Below are 13,935 nucleotides of genomic sequence, written 5' to 3' on the forward strand. Positions count from 1 at the left end.
TTACCAAGTTTTGTGAGATCCTTTTGAAGCTCTTCACAGTCTGCTTTTGAACTTAGCTATCTTGAGCAGTTTATCTTGTCATGTGCAAATTTTAACACCTCCCTGTTTATCCACTTCTCCAGATCGTTTATGGATATGCCAAATAAGATTGGTCCTAGGTCAGACTCATGAGGGACACCATTAGTTACCTCCAGTGCTTTTTTTGTTAAAAAAAAAAAAAAAAAAAAAAAAAAAAAAGATGCCGGTACTCATTTCTTGAAGAAAGTAAATTTAAAAATGCCTTTCCCACCCTTTCTCCATATCATGTCAACATACACATGTGCATAAGTGAAAAGCAAATTTTTCATCTTGCTGTTCCCTCAGAAGGAGTCAGTCAAGCTGGGGGCTGTGCCGGGGGAAAGCGGTGCGGCACATGTGCTCCCCAAAAAAGGTGCCGGCACGCCGTACCGATGTGTACCATCACAAAAAAAGCACTGGTTACCTCTCTCCTACCCTTTGTTTTCTTTTAACCAGTTATCAGTCCATGAGAGGACCTTCCCTTTTATACCATGAAAACTTAATTTGCTTAAGAGCCTTTGGTGGGTGACCTTGTCAAAGGCTTTCTGGAAATCTAAGTACCCTCTATCCACTGGATCCCCTTTTACACATGCTAGTTGACACCCTCAAAGAATTCTAGTAGATTAGTGAGGCATGATTTCCCTTTACAGAAACACCTTGGCTTTTCCCGGACAAATTATGTCCATTTAGGTCTCTGACAATTCTATTCTTTAGTATAGTTTCAACCAATTTGCCCAGTACTGAGGTTAGACTTACCGGTCTATAATTCCCAGGATCACCTCTAGAACCCTTTTTGAAAATTGGTGTCATGTTAGCTATCATGCAGTCATTTGGTACAGAAGCTGATTTAAAGGATAGATTACAAACCACAGTTCGTAGTTCTGCAATTTCACATTTGAGTTCTTTCAGAACTCTTGGGTGAATGCCATCTGGTCATGGTGATTTGTTACTTTTAGTTTATTAATTAGTTCCAAAACTTCCTCTAATGACACCTCAAACTTGGGCAAGTCCTCAGATTTGTCACCTAAAAAGAATATCACAGGTTTGGGAATCTCCCTAACATCCTCATCTATGAAGACCAATGCAAAGAATTAATTTAGTTTCTCCACAATGACCTTATCGTCTTTGAATGCTCCTTTAGCATCTCAATCATCAAGTGGCTTCACTAGGCCGTGGTATACACGAGGACTTCATTTTGAAATAACCCCCCGCCAGGTCGAGTTTATACACTACCATGCCCATTATTTCATAACAGGTCACGGAATATGAAATCTGTACTCCTGCTTTTCATCAGGAGTAACGCTAATTCTAAAAGTTATTTCAAATTAAGGTAGTATGGACACTCCGGTGCTGTTATTTTGACATAATTACTCCCAGCGTAATTTGAAGTAATTACTTTCTAGTGTTTCCTGGGGCTCTAAGTCTGAGATAGCACATCCACATTAACGGAGTCTGCCTTGGACTAATTTTGAGGTTTCCCTGTAGTGTGGACACGGTTGTTCACATTTGTTAAATTGGGAGTTAAGTCAAATTTAGTAACTTTGAAATAATTTCCTAGTGTAGACATGGCCTGGTTGTTTAACAGGCTTTCTGCTTCTGCTGTACTTAAACTTTTTTTTTTTTTGGCTAATACTTTTTGAAGTTTTGACTAGCTGTTCTTTAAATTACTTTTTGGCCTTTTACATTATATTTTTACACTTCATTTCACACACACACTTGCACATGCATACACATTGAACTGCTTTTCTTATTCTGATATTTGAGACAGTTGAACTGGTGCGTAGGTGTCTAGATCAGGGGTGTCCAAACTTTTTTCAAAGAGGGCCAGATTTGATGAAGTGAACATGCGTGAGGGCCGACCATTTTGCCTGACATTCTTTGAACCATTATAATTAAATGCAAATTAACTATTTTATGCAAAGTTTATTGCAAACAGAATACTTTTCATTTCGTCACATGGATGACAAATCTAAACAGGTGTTAAATCACTCTGCCTTTCATATCTGAAGGCCAGATGAAAAAAAAATTCAGGAAGCTGAAATATATGTCAGGAACATTGTAAAGTACATTACATATTATTGGTAATAAAGGCTGTCTGTCAACTTTTAAGTTAAAAAAATATGAACAGGAACATAACACCAAGTATACATGTTGTGTCCAAATATATTTATAACTGATTTAGACCAACTGACATTAACTGAGATTTTACAATGTATTCATCTCAATACATATGGATTCGTTGGGGGCCATAAAAGATAGATATTGCCAAATTACCTGTGGGGCCGTATTAAACCGGAACACGGGCCGCAATTGGCCCGCGGGCCGGACTTTGGACATGCCTGGTCTAGATGATAAAACATGTTATCTAGGGAATTCACTTATGGAGAAAGTACCTTACATTGAAAGGAACTGGATGATACAAAACTGGAGAAAGGAAAAGATGGCTCCTGCCCTAAAAAGTTTACAACTCCAGTAAAAGTGCAAGAGACATCAGAGGGATACTGACAGTGCAATGTGGGAGCACAAAGAAACAATGGGAAAAAGAAACAAACGTCAGTGTTATGTCTGAATAACTATGCAAACATTTGCTATGATCACACATCCCCACATAGCATTTTTTCATAATGGCTGAGAAATTGCAACTTTTCCACTTCCCTTTGAAAGAATTGACTACTGGCTCCCCCTGCAGTTACTTCAGTTCTCTCAACACAGAGATTTCTTAATAGGGGGTGTTTTAAACTAAAGGTACTACAGTCTGTTTTCTTTCAGTTAATCATTTTCATAACAAGCTGTTTTTTCTTCTTTTGGCCTGCAGCATATAGATTTTTTAAGGAGAAAGTGTCTTATTTTTGCATTGATGATGCAATCATTTTAGATGTAATGAAATAGTATAATAGCACTTACTCAGTTGTAATTAAGGTTGTAAAACTGGTTGGTTTCCATGAGAAGTTACACGGATTGTACTCTATATAGCTTCAGTGTTCTAGGAGTAAGATGTAACACTTTTGTTTTGAGCATACATATGCACATGTAGATGAAATAATTTGCATGCACAAAACCCATTTGTACAGTTTATCAAATATGCTCAGGCATTGTAGTCTTTCAACTGTGTGCACAGAAATTAGCATACCAAAATTCATATGTACAAAATTGCACACACAGTCATGGAGGTCAGGTAGAGACTGCCCTGAAAAATAAGTCAAACATCCTTGAGAGTTCTATAGTACAGGTACAGGCTTGTTAGGTTTATGCTCTCTGCCAGCAGGTAGAAAAGGGAACATATCAGATATGTGCCTAGTTTTATAAGCAGGTTCTTCCACATATCAGAAGTCATTTAGCAATAGAGGGGGGAGGGATAGCTCAATAGAATATAACAGCTTATTCAGTTGACAGCACATTAGAAGGTCCTAAAAAACTTGTAAGGTCAAATAGCTTTTTTATTAGAAGACTATGACTTAGTGCATACATTGCAGTAGAAGGAACTACACACCACCACAGGGGGGAGGTGACCATTCAGAACATAAATCAGGCATGCACACCATGCAGAAAAGCATCAGTGACAGAGAGGCATTCATATGAACGGCAGCCTGTGAGCTTGTGAACCAGACAGAGACCACATCAGAGAGTCGCAAAGTACTGTCTGAGTTAATGTCCTTCCCCAGAAGGGGGAGTTCAGACATGTACATCTTTACCAAAAGCCAGCTAGAGACAAATTCCAGTAGCCTGAGTAAAGCACTGAATGAAAGGCAGAGATTTAGAGCCAGATCATGATTCCATGGCTTAGGCTGGATACTACATAATCAGCCCTTAGACTGTGAACTCTTCAAGACAGGTACCATGTTCTCTTATTTGTTACATACAATATTACATTAATTTGTACTTCTCAGCAACAACAGCAAGATCGAAAAAGCCAGGGTTCAAAAAGTCAAGGCATTCAGCTACCATGGCTCAGGAGAGAACTCCTTAGCAGAGGAAGTAATGAATGCAGCCAGACACTATTTTCCAAGGATTGTTCCCAGCTCTTGCAGATGGAGTATACTAGAGTGGGGAGTGAAATGTAGTTCTGTGGAGACTGTGAGACGTCCCTGCAGGACACCAGCGGATGCTTTAATCGGAATAGCTCTGAACTGGAAAGCACAAAGGTGACTTCAAGTCTTAGCCCCTTCCCTCTGGAAGTGTAGCAGACAACCTTACCTTCTGTAAAGTTTATCCTGTACAGACTAACTCAGCTACCTGCTGAAGCTAACCTTACTCTTCTCGCCACCCTGTGGCCCCAGTTGCCCCTTTCCTCCCTCCCCCACAGTCCTGTGTTTTCACCGGTGCAAGTGTCTTTACAGTTTCCGTGGTTGACCTCAGTCTTCCCCTGGGATCAGCCTACTCCGTTTGAGGAGTCAACTGACAATGCCGTTTGTGGCGATGGAGAGAAGGACGGTCCAGCCCAGGGCCCTAAGGACACAGACCTATCTAGGTCTGGTCCGGCTGGTGGGGCTTCCCGCCGAAACATACCAGCCCACGGGCTTTCCAACTGCCCTGCCCTGGGCTGCTTCCTCTCCTCCTTACCTAAGGTTTGCCTGCAACAGTTGTTCACCTCCCTTTTAAAGCACCTGCGCTTGGGCTAGGCGTCTTGCCTCTCCTTCCTGGTGCCTCTGTCCAAAGGCTCCATTCCAAACCCTGCCTCCTTACGTCACGTCTCATCCCGCTCACCACGTCTCCCTACATGCCTCCCCCCTCTGCCCCCGGACTCCCGCCAGTGAATTTACCATGCCCGGGACGTCATGTCACGTGACGTCCTCCCCCCCGAACTGTTTGGTGGCATCCGAGCACGCCGCGCACATGCGTGCTCCAGTTCACCATTCTCCGTACAGTGCCGGCGTGGGGGGTTTTAAAGTGCAGGGCTGTAGCGCCCCGTCACACTTACCTTCACTTCTTCCTCAAAAGTATTCTAATGCCGTAAATATGTCTGTTTTTCAGCTTTCAAATGCTGACAAGTATGAATTTGGACAAAGGGATAAGAGACCGCAATGTATCTGCATAACGGTGCTATGTTCTTCGCATCAGCACTCCAAAGATTGAAGTTAATGGAGCCAGAATGCACATGAAAGCAGGCATGTGTATGTGGTGTGTTTTAAGATGGACACATACCACAAGAGACAAGATCAGACACACACAGATGTTCACTGACAGTATTGGATATTGCCTGCATTAAGTTATCAGAATGAATGTTCTCAGTTAAGGGAAAAGCGTGTTGGCTTTGATGTCAAGTGAGCTAGAAAACTACTTTGGGCAGCCTGTCTGCACTTGAAAGTTGTTTTGAATTAATGTAGGGTGTGAATTTAAAGCTCAATAGCTATTACTGATCAAGTCCATGTGTGGACACCAAGAACCTACAGAAATAAAGCACTTTGACTTGAACGGAATTAAATCATTTTACAGAAACTAAGGATCTGCCCATCTGCCAATGAAAGTGAACCCCAAACTGTATAATAATAGATGTTGAATTCTTGCAAAATAGATAAAGTTTCAGAGGGGCAGCCGAATTAGTCTGTAACAGGAAAAACTTAAAAAACAACAAATAGTCTGGTAGCACTTTAAAGACTAACAAAAGATGTAGATGGTATCACGAGCTTTCATGGGCACAGCCCACTTCTTCAGACTATGTAGATAGTCGGGTATAATTAATGGTTATAGTTAAAGGAATTCAAATGATGAGCCTCTCTTTGTGAGTTTACTTCTAAAAAATGCACACCCTTCTGATTACCCTCTCCAGACCCAGACAGTGTATATATTAGAAAGCAGGCTCAGTTTAACTTTTGAGCACACAGCATGCTACATTCTGTGGCACTAAGAATGAGGTGGGGAACCGAAGGCACACGGGGCTGGAGGCAGCCCCCGGCTTGCCTGATTCCAGCCCCCAAGGCTCGGGGTCCCCCCCTCCAGCATTAGGGAACCTGCGCTGGTGCTCCAGTCCCCCCGCGACTCACTTGTATGTGGCCCCTGACTGATTTTCCTGTGGGTCAGTGGCCCCCGACACAAAAAAGTTTCCCCATCCCTGCACTAAGACATTGACCCTGGAGGGGGCGGGGAGGGGAATCCTTAGCTGATACAAATTGTCATAAGCTCATTGAAGTCAATGGAAATGAGAAATCCATTGCGATTTTAAGTAATAGTTGAAAAGGGGGAGTGTATTCCTTTCCCCAACTTTAAAGCAATATAGAGAAAGTCAGACATAGTAGCCTGCCATGCCACCAGCTCCTAGTTAAATATATTGTGTGCAGTATTACAGAGCACCATCTAAATGAGAAGCTTACTATTTGCACACTGGAGGCTTTTTTCTTTAACAGAAAGGGAACAAGGGAATGTATCCATGCCTCCCCCTAAAATTTCCTTTCTGCGAGTAATGAGGTCCATGGTTCAATGACAGTCTCATTTCTCTATGGAGCCTAGGAAGCAGACAATATCCATCAGTCAGAGGCAGGAAGGTCTGGCTCCATACCCCAAAAAACTGCCAATTGAGACATTTCCATACCTAGGAAAATGAACCATTCTATACTGGCAAGTAAAATTAACTCAAGACTAAATAAAGCAATCCTAGAGCAGAGCAAGGGATCCAAATAGTAACAAAGTGAGTACCAAATAATACACCATATCTTTCCCAATGACAACCATTCCAGTATGAGTGGGACCCACATACCTCGTTACTCAAGAAAGGACATTTTCAGATAAGGCACATATAATTTTTTTTCTATTTTTATTCATAATGAGTTCCACAGGTTCATGATATTGGGATTTTCATAGCAGTGTCCACTTGTGGTGATAGGAACTGGTACTGGATTTTGCTTTATCCAAATTCCTAGCAATCCAGATCCACAGTGAAAGTCCTCCATGTGAAAGTGCAGTTCAAAATAACATTACTAGTTATCAAAATGCCCAATCATCTGAAAGTTTCAAATGTCACCCAGATTGTTGGGATAAAAGAGTGTGTGTTGTATACACAGTTATGTACAGCTGCAAAAGAACAGATAATCCTTTCACAATAGCTACTGGGATACTAAAAGAGGAGGAACACCCACCTGCTGAAGGCTTCATCAGATGAGGACTGGATACCCAGCTTGTAGAATCTGAAGGTGGCATGAATAAATGACCAGGTGGTAACTTCACAGATGTCCTTGTGTGAGGAATGTGATACTTCTATCTATGAAGCTGCCGCAGCTCCAAGGGAATGGGCTGTCATATTTCAAGGCAGAGATCTATTTTTTGACTTGGATGTTTCCGAGTTCCATTTCCAGAAGGCTGAGCTATTGTAAGTTCCTTTGGCACTGAATATTAAAGCACCAAGAAAGCACTTGTCATAATTCCTCTTCATCAGGGAGAGGTCAGGTAATTAAAAAAAATATTTTAAAATAAGAAATTGAGAAGGACCATCCTTCAAATGTTAGCATTCAGGAGTTGCCAACTTACTTCACTGCCCTTCCGAGCTGCACATGACAATCTTCAAAAAGTTTGAGAGCAAAGCATGCCAGCTAGAACTTGGGGCTTCAGCCGTGTTGTGGTGTGGTGATACTAGGAGCTTCTGCCCTCAGTGGAGGAGGGTCTCAGGACTTCATCCCCACAGGAGCAACCTGCTGAGCCTTGGGGCCTTATCCCTATGGAGAAAAGCTTCAACCCCTGAGCCCCAGCAGGGGTACTCTATGAGGCTGATCCTGAAAGCCCTAGACAACTACAGGGCAAAAGCCTCAAGCTCTCCCACCCGCATAGGAAGGTAGGTAGAGAATGGTGGTAGTGGTGGTGGGGCTCTGTGAGCTGCACTTTAATTGTAAAAGAACCATGTGCACCTCATAAGCTGCAGTTTGGCCACCCTTGTTAGCATTGCTTGTGAAGGCATGTGGGAGCAATAGGGTGTCAGACAATATTTATTTTTCTTTGTTCGGTTTGGCTTGATGGCCTCCATATTTTTTTTCCATGGGTGAAGGAGGGAGTTGAGATATGGTTGCTTGGAACAGGCTACTTATCCAAAGCTATAAAGAGAGGAGGTACCAGGTCTGATCCCTACTGCTGATGCTCCTGTAAGGGGTTGGTGTTACAGTGTTACCTACTGTACGGGGAATTCAAGCAATTCAGCTGGGAAAGTCTGAAGTTCAGGGACTCACTTCTAGTGGTGACTAGGCCTGCTAGATGAGCCTGCTATAGCCTTGGATAAATGACATGTCCTTTAGTTCAAGCTCATTCACAGGTAAAAACCTCTCCACCTTAGAAATTACGAGTTCCTGACCATGAAGGAAATAAACTCCTATCTTCCAGAGTGAAACTGGATAGATGTTGACTGGTGCACACTGAGGAACGTTCTGGCCTTATGGAACACAGGAAGCCTGGGGTGGAAAGAAAGAAAGAAATGGCAGGTTCTGAAGCCCTTCACTCTGCCTGACATTTCTGGCACATTTGAGGTGTTGCCCTCTCATCACTGCGTATTTATCTGCAACAGGAAGCAGGTCAAAGTGGTAGTGAGGTTTGGGAACAAGAGCTGGAAGCAATAATCAGGACATTAGGGCCTGATAACCCACAGTGACAACATCTGGGAATGCAGGCTATCATATCCTACTCTGACAGCTGAGGACAAAAATACAGTGCATCCAGGTGTATTAGGATAGCCTTACTCCATTATTACAACCTCAGAGGCTGCATGCAGAGGGATGCAGTGACCATATTTTCTGAACCAAAAATAGGGACACATTAGCCACGTCCCCAACCCCCTTTAGCCACACCCACCTGTCACTGGAAATCTGGCCCATGGGGTAATACCTTCTAGGGTCAAGATGGGCACATGACCGGAAGTAAAAAGTGTCATGTGATCCCTCTAAGAATTCCCCCCACCATCCTCTACCAATAGGGATGGGTTTGGACCCCATAGATTCACCACAAGAGCAGATGTGACCAATCAGGTGAGTTCCAGGCGGGGTGACCAGTCCAGAAATGGGTCATGTGACCCCTCTAAGAACTTGTCCCACCAGTGCTCTGCAGGGAACTAGGGATCAGCTGATTTTTAGCTCAGCTGGCACCAGGTCCTCCAAGCTCTGCCCCTGCTCCACCTCCATTCCCTTCCTGAAGTCTCCTTCCCCAAGCAAGGTGAGCTGGGGAATTACCAGAGGGTCTGGTATGGGATGGCAGAGGGGTTGCCCCCCCCTCCTGCTATGGCTGCAGCCGTGGGAGCTGGAGTGACCCAGCAGACACCTCTATTCCACCCCAGCGACCTCTGCCAGCCTGCTGGCGCTGCCTCTTCTCAGAAAGGTGCAGAGAGGGCTGTGCGCCATACTGATTAAAAGATCAAAAGACAGGATAGTCACTTATATCACTGGGAACCCATGGGGCCCTGGAGGATCATATGAGAGGGGCTGGTGTGGAGCAGCATTAGGGGTCAGGCCCCCCACACTCATCATGGTGGTACCCATGGAGTGACGCACGCAGCAGACTGCACCGTTCTGCTGCCCATTCCCAGGCGGGTTGCTCTGCTTCATCCCAGCCTGGCTCCAGCTTGCTCTCCCGCCAACATGGGTTACATGGACTCGGGGGAGCAGAAAGCAGTAGGCTGGAGCTTGGGGCACTCTGCTTCCCCCTGCTATGGTGAAGCAGAGCGACCTGATGGGGAAATGGTGCAGGGGTGGGCCATGGAAAGTGGTGCAGTAGGAGCAGGGCAAAAGAGGAGCAGGCAGAAGCGAGGTGAGATGGGGCCTAGTGGTGCCCCAGGATGGCTCTACTCACAGAATCAAATCAGAGTTATTAATCCATTATTTCCAGATGTATCCAAGCAGGCTTGAAGATCCCAATCCTCAGCTCCAAACTTTCCCTGATAAAACATCAAACAGATCTGAAATCAAAAAGGATCAGGTCCCAGGAGCCTTTTGGCCATTCAGTCCTGAGTGAACAATTGACTTTGATGTAACCATCTATTTTCCAAACATCCTGGTAATTAGCATAGGGCAATTTATCCATTAAGCAACTCACACATTGCTTACCTCAAACTTAGAAGAGACATATAAACATTGCATTGTGATATCTGAATAGTATCTATGCCAGGGGTTCCCAAATTTTTTGACACAGGGACCAGTAAATCCACTCACAAGCTTTCGGAGGACCAGTAACATTCATTTGCATATTTGCATATTCATTAAGCAAATGACGAATATGCAAATATGTTGGTTTTGGTCCTCCCAAAGCCCCCAGGGCCACCTTTAGCAAAGCTTTTGATACAGCCACCCACAACATTCTTACCAGCAAGGGAATATGGATTGGAAAAATGGACTGTAATCCGATAAAAACCTGCACCATCACATCGTGTATTGAAAAGGGGCTCATTTACATTCAGAAAGCTGACACCATCTTTGGCATTTTTTATTCATATTCTCATTCTGGATGGTGAATGCACCAGGTTCTCTCCATTCTGACACATTGTAATGCCTTTAAACCTCACTGTCAGCAGTGGGGATATTTAAAAGGCACTGCTTGTAAATTTTTAGTCAGGATCTGCGTGCACCCTGAACTGTCCTGCTCCCCGCTGACCGATTCTCTCTCCCCTTCTCCCCCACCTTCCCTCGCCCAGCCCTGGGCCAGCCCTGCTGTCCCTGACAGCCGATTCTCTCCCGATCTCTCCTGGCAAGCCCTGCTGCCACCACCAGCCCTGGTTCCACTGGCTGGTTCCTCAGCCAGCCCTGAGATCTCCCCCAGCCAGCCTCACTGCTCCCGCCCCTCCCCGGTCAGCCCTGCTTCTGCCAGCCGGTCCCCCTCCTGTGATCTCCCCTGGTCAGCTCCACTGCTCCCGCCCCCCTGGCCAGCCCTGCTTCCGCTAGCCGGTTCCCCTCCCTATCCGCTCCCCCGGGCAGCTCCACTGCCCCGACCTTGCTTTCCTGTGGCCCATATCCAACTCCCCCACCCACCTCCACAGCCTCTGCCGGAAGCCTGAAACATACGGCTGCATCCGCCCAGCCCGGCTGAGGGCTTAGGGAACCCGGTGCTGCACGGACAGTCTGGGAGCCCGGAACATCCTGGCAGCCACGCTGAGGCCCAGTATTTTTTTGCCGCGGCCCATAGTTTGGGAAACGCTGATCTATGCTAATAGACAGGCACTGTCTGGTTAAATTGTTAACCTTTAACAAGAAATAGATGAATATACATAATATCACTTTCTACTCCCTCACCATACAGGTTACCATTTCAAAGTTCTAGCCTCTCTCATTGATTGGCCCTAATTATTATTTACAAACTTTTCCAAAATGTGTCTAAAGGATTTCCTCTGGGTCATTTGGCCTCCCATCTGCCTAAGTCTTTTCTGGCCATGTGTCTCATCCCCAACATGAGATTGGTGTAGTAAAGAGAAATGAGAACTCCTGAACAAACCTTCAGAACCTCCCAAGTTTGATGAGCTGTGTTTACATTGAATCCTTTGTAAATCCAAATGAATATAACCTTTGGCCCAATCTGACAATTTAATCCATACTCTGTGAAACAATTTAATGATTCCAGGGTTTGATCCACGTGTTAACATAGACATCAGTATTCTTCAGAGAACACATTCAGTCATGAAGGCTGTAAGGCATTGTACCTTAGAACAGTGTTCCCTCGAAGATTCTCCATCCATGAGTGGAGTGTTTTGTCTTGTGCACCAATATTGAGGTCATGTGCGCTTGTTTGGATGTGCCACCGTGGTACTCAAGTTATTAACAAATATCTCATAAACCTCTCCCTTTTCCCTTCTGCTGCCATGTCTCCCCCCCCCCCCTCCCAACCCCATCTGCTCCCCGGGTGCCTGTTGCTGCTTCCCCCCTCCTCTGCTGTCCTGGCTCCTGCCCTTCTTACTACCCTAAGCCCTCCTGGGACCTGCCCCCTCCCCATCCTCCGACCCCTGCACCTGCCCTTCCCTCCTGTGCCCACCTCTCCTCTAGCTCCCCTCCTCATCTCCTCTCACCTCCTTCCACTCACCTGCCCTGCCTCTCTCCTTTGCCCTCTAGTGCCCATCCACTCCCCTCCCTGTATCTGCCCTTCTGCTTCATCTCCACGACCCCCCTGGCACCTGAACCTTACCTTATCCCCTGCACCCTCCTGGTGCCTCCCCATTCCCTCACTGCCCCTGCCCTCAACACCTGCCCCCTTGCCCTTTTCCTCCCTGGTGCCCACCCCCTCACCACCCTCTGCCCCAGTTCTCCTCACACACCTCTGTGCCCTCACATGACTTGCTCCATCCCCTGCCTTCCTCATGCCCACCCTTCCTTTTAACCCTTCTTCTCCCGGCACCCACTCCTCCACTCTCCTTTTCCTTCCTCTTGCCCCTTCTCTCTGTCCCTCCCCTTTCCTCTCCCAACCTCACCTTGTCCCTTTCCTTCTTCCCATCCCTTCGCCCCTTCTCCTGCCTTTTCTCCTCATTGTTTCCTCTTGGCCCCCTAGTATTTTTCTCTTCTCCACCCTGTCCCTTGGTGCCTTCCCTTTTCTTCTCCTGCCCTGGTCCCCCCCTCTCCCCTCAGCACAAGCCCCTTCCTCTCCTCACCCCCACCTTTCCCTTAGTTCTCCCTCTGTCCCTTCCCTTCTGACTTCCTGACACCTGCACTCTCAACCCTCTCTAGCCCCCTGGGGCAGTTCAGCATGGCGGGCGGCTGCCCCATGTGTCAGAGCTCTTTTTAGTACCCTGGCCCTGGCCCAAGAGCAGCTGCACTGTGGCTGGACTCCAGTCCTGGCACACAGGGCAGCCACCCACCATGGGAGCATTTAGGGCTGGAGCTGCATGGCAGCTTCTGGGGCTGGGATTGTGGTACTAAAAATAGCACTGTGGCCCTGGTTACAGCGGTGGAATACAAGGCAGCTGCCTGCCATGTGCCACTCCTCTTCCAGCCCTGGGAGCAGCTAGGGCAAGGGCTGTGTGGCAGCTTCTGAAGCCGGGCCCATGGTACTAAAATTAGCACCGTGGCCCTGGCTCCTGTCCCAGTGCATGGAGCATGGCAGTGTGGCAGGTGGCTACCTTGTGTGCTGGGACTGGAGCAGGGACCATAGTGCAGCTGCTCCTCAGGCCACAGACCAAGCTCCAGCTCCAGCAGCTGCCACATGGACTGCCCTGGGTGCAGTTTCAGCCCTAGGGAAGGGCTGAAGTTAGGGCCAGGGGAGCATGGTGGCTGCCCAGCTGCTCCTGGAGCAGGGCAGGGCAGCTACCCACCATGTGGCCTCGCTCCAGAGCAGCTGAGCAGCCAGTACGTAGCTTTGCTAGAGAGGTGGATGGAATCAAATTGTTGGTGTGCATCCATGCAGGCTCACACCTTAGAAGGAACTATGCCTCAGAATTCCTTTTTGCAGTTCAAGTTTGTTTTTCCTGCTGTGTGAAATTTTCAAATCACGTATAGGCATTAGCTGTGAAACCTCTACACTACCAGGTTTTTTAACATAAGGTGTGTTCTTATTGAACAAAACAGAATGATCATAAGAATTTCTGTTACATAGTCTGTTTACATGAACCACTCTTCACATGTTCAAGGGCATTTCCAAAAGGACATTCATATTGTATATTTTTCCACTTTTCTGGTACTAGCCACGAGTTAGTTACAAGAGTTACCGTTAGCAATAAAATTAACATCAGTTTTATCATAATTGTGTACCATGTATAATCATGTTTGTCACGCCAACCCTTTTGTTTGGCTAGACCAGTTTGATCAATACCCCTTTTGAATCGTAGCTTCTTTTTTTTTTAACACCTCGGGGCTTTCCTTAACAGTTTAACTGTATCCTTAAGGTGTTGGTATTTTAGTGATGAGTCAGGAAAATTTGTAAGGACACTTTACCTTCCAAGAGTTAACTGGCCTCCCTTCTTTTCCTTTCTCAGAGGGTTGAAATCTAAAATTGCAGGAATGC

The sequence above is a fragment of the Pelodiscus sinensis genome, chromosome 12 (genome assembly GCF_049634645.1).
Source record: "Pelodiscus sinensis isolate JC-2024 chromosome 12, ASM4963464v1, whole genome shotgun sequence".
Taxonomy (NCBI): Eukaryota; Metazoa; Chordata; order Testudines; family Trionychidae; genus Pelodiscus; species Pelodiscus sinensis.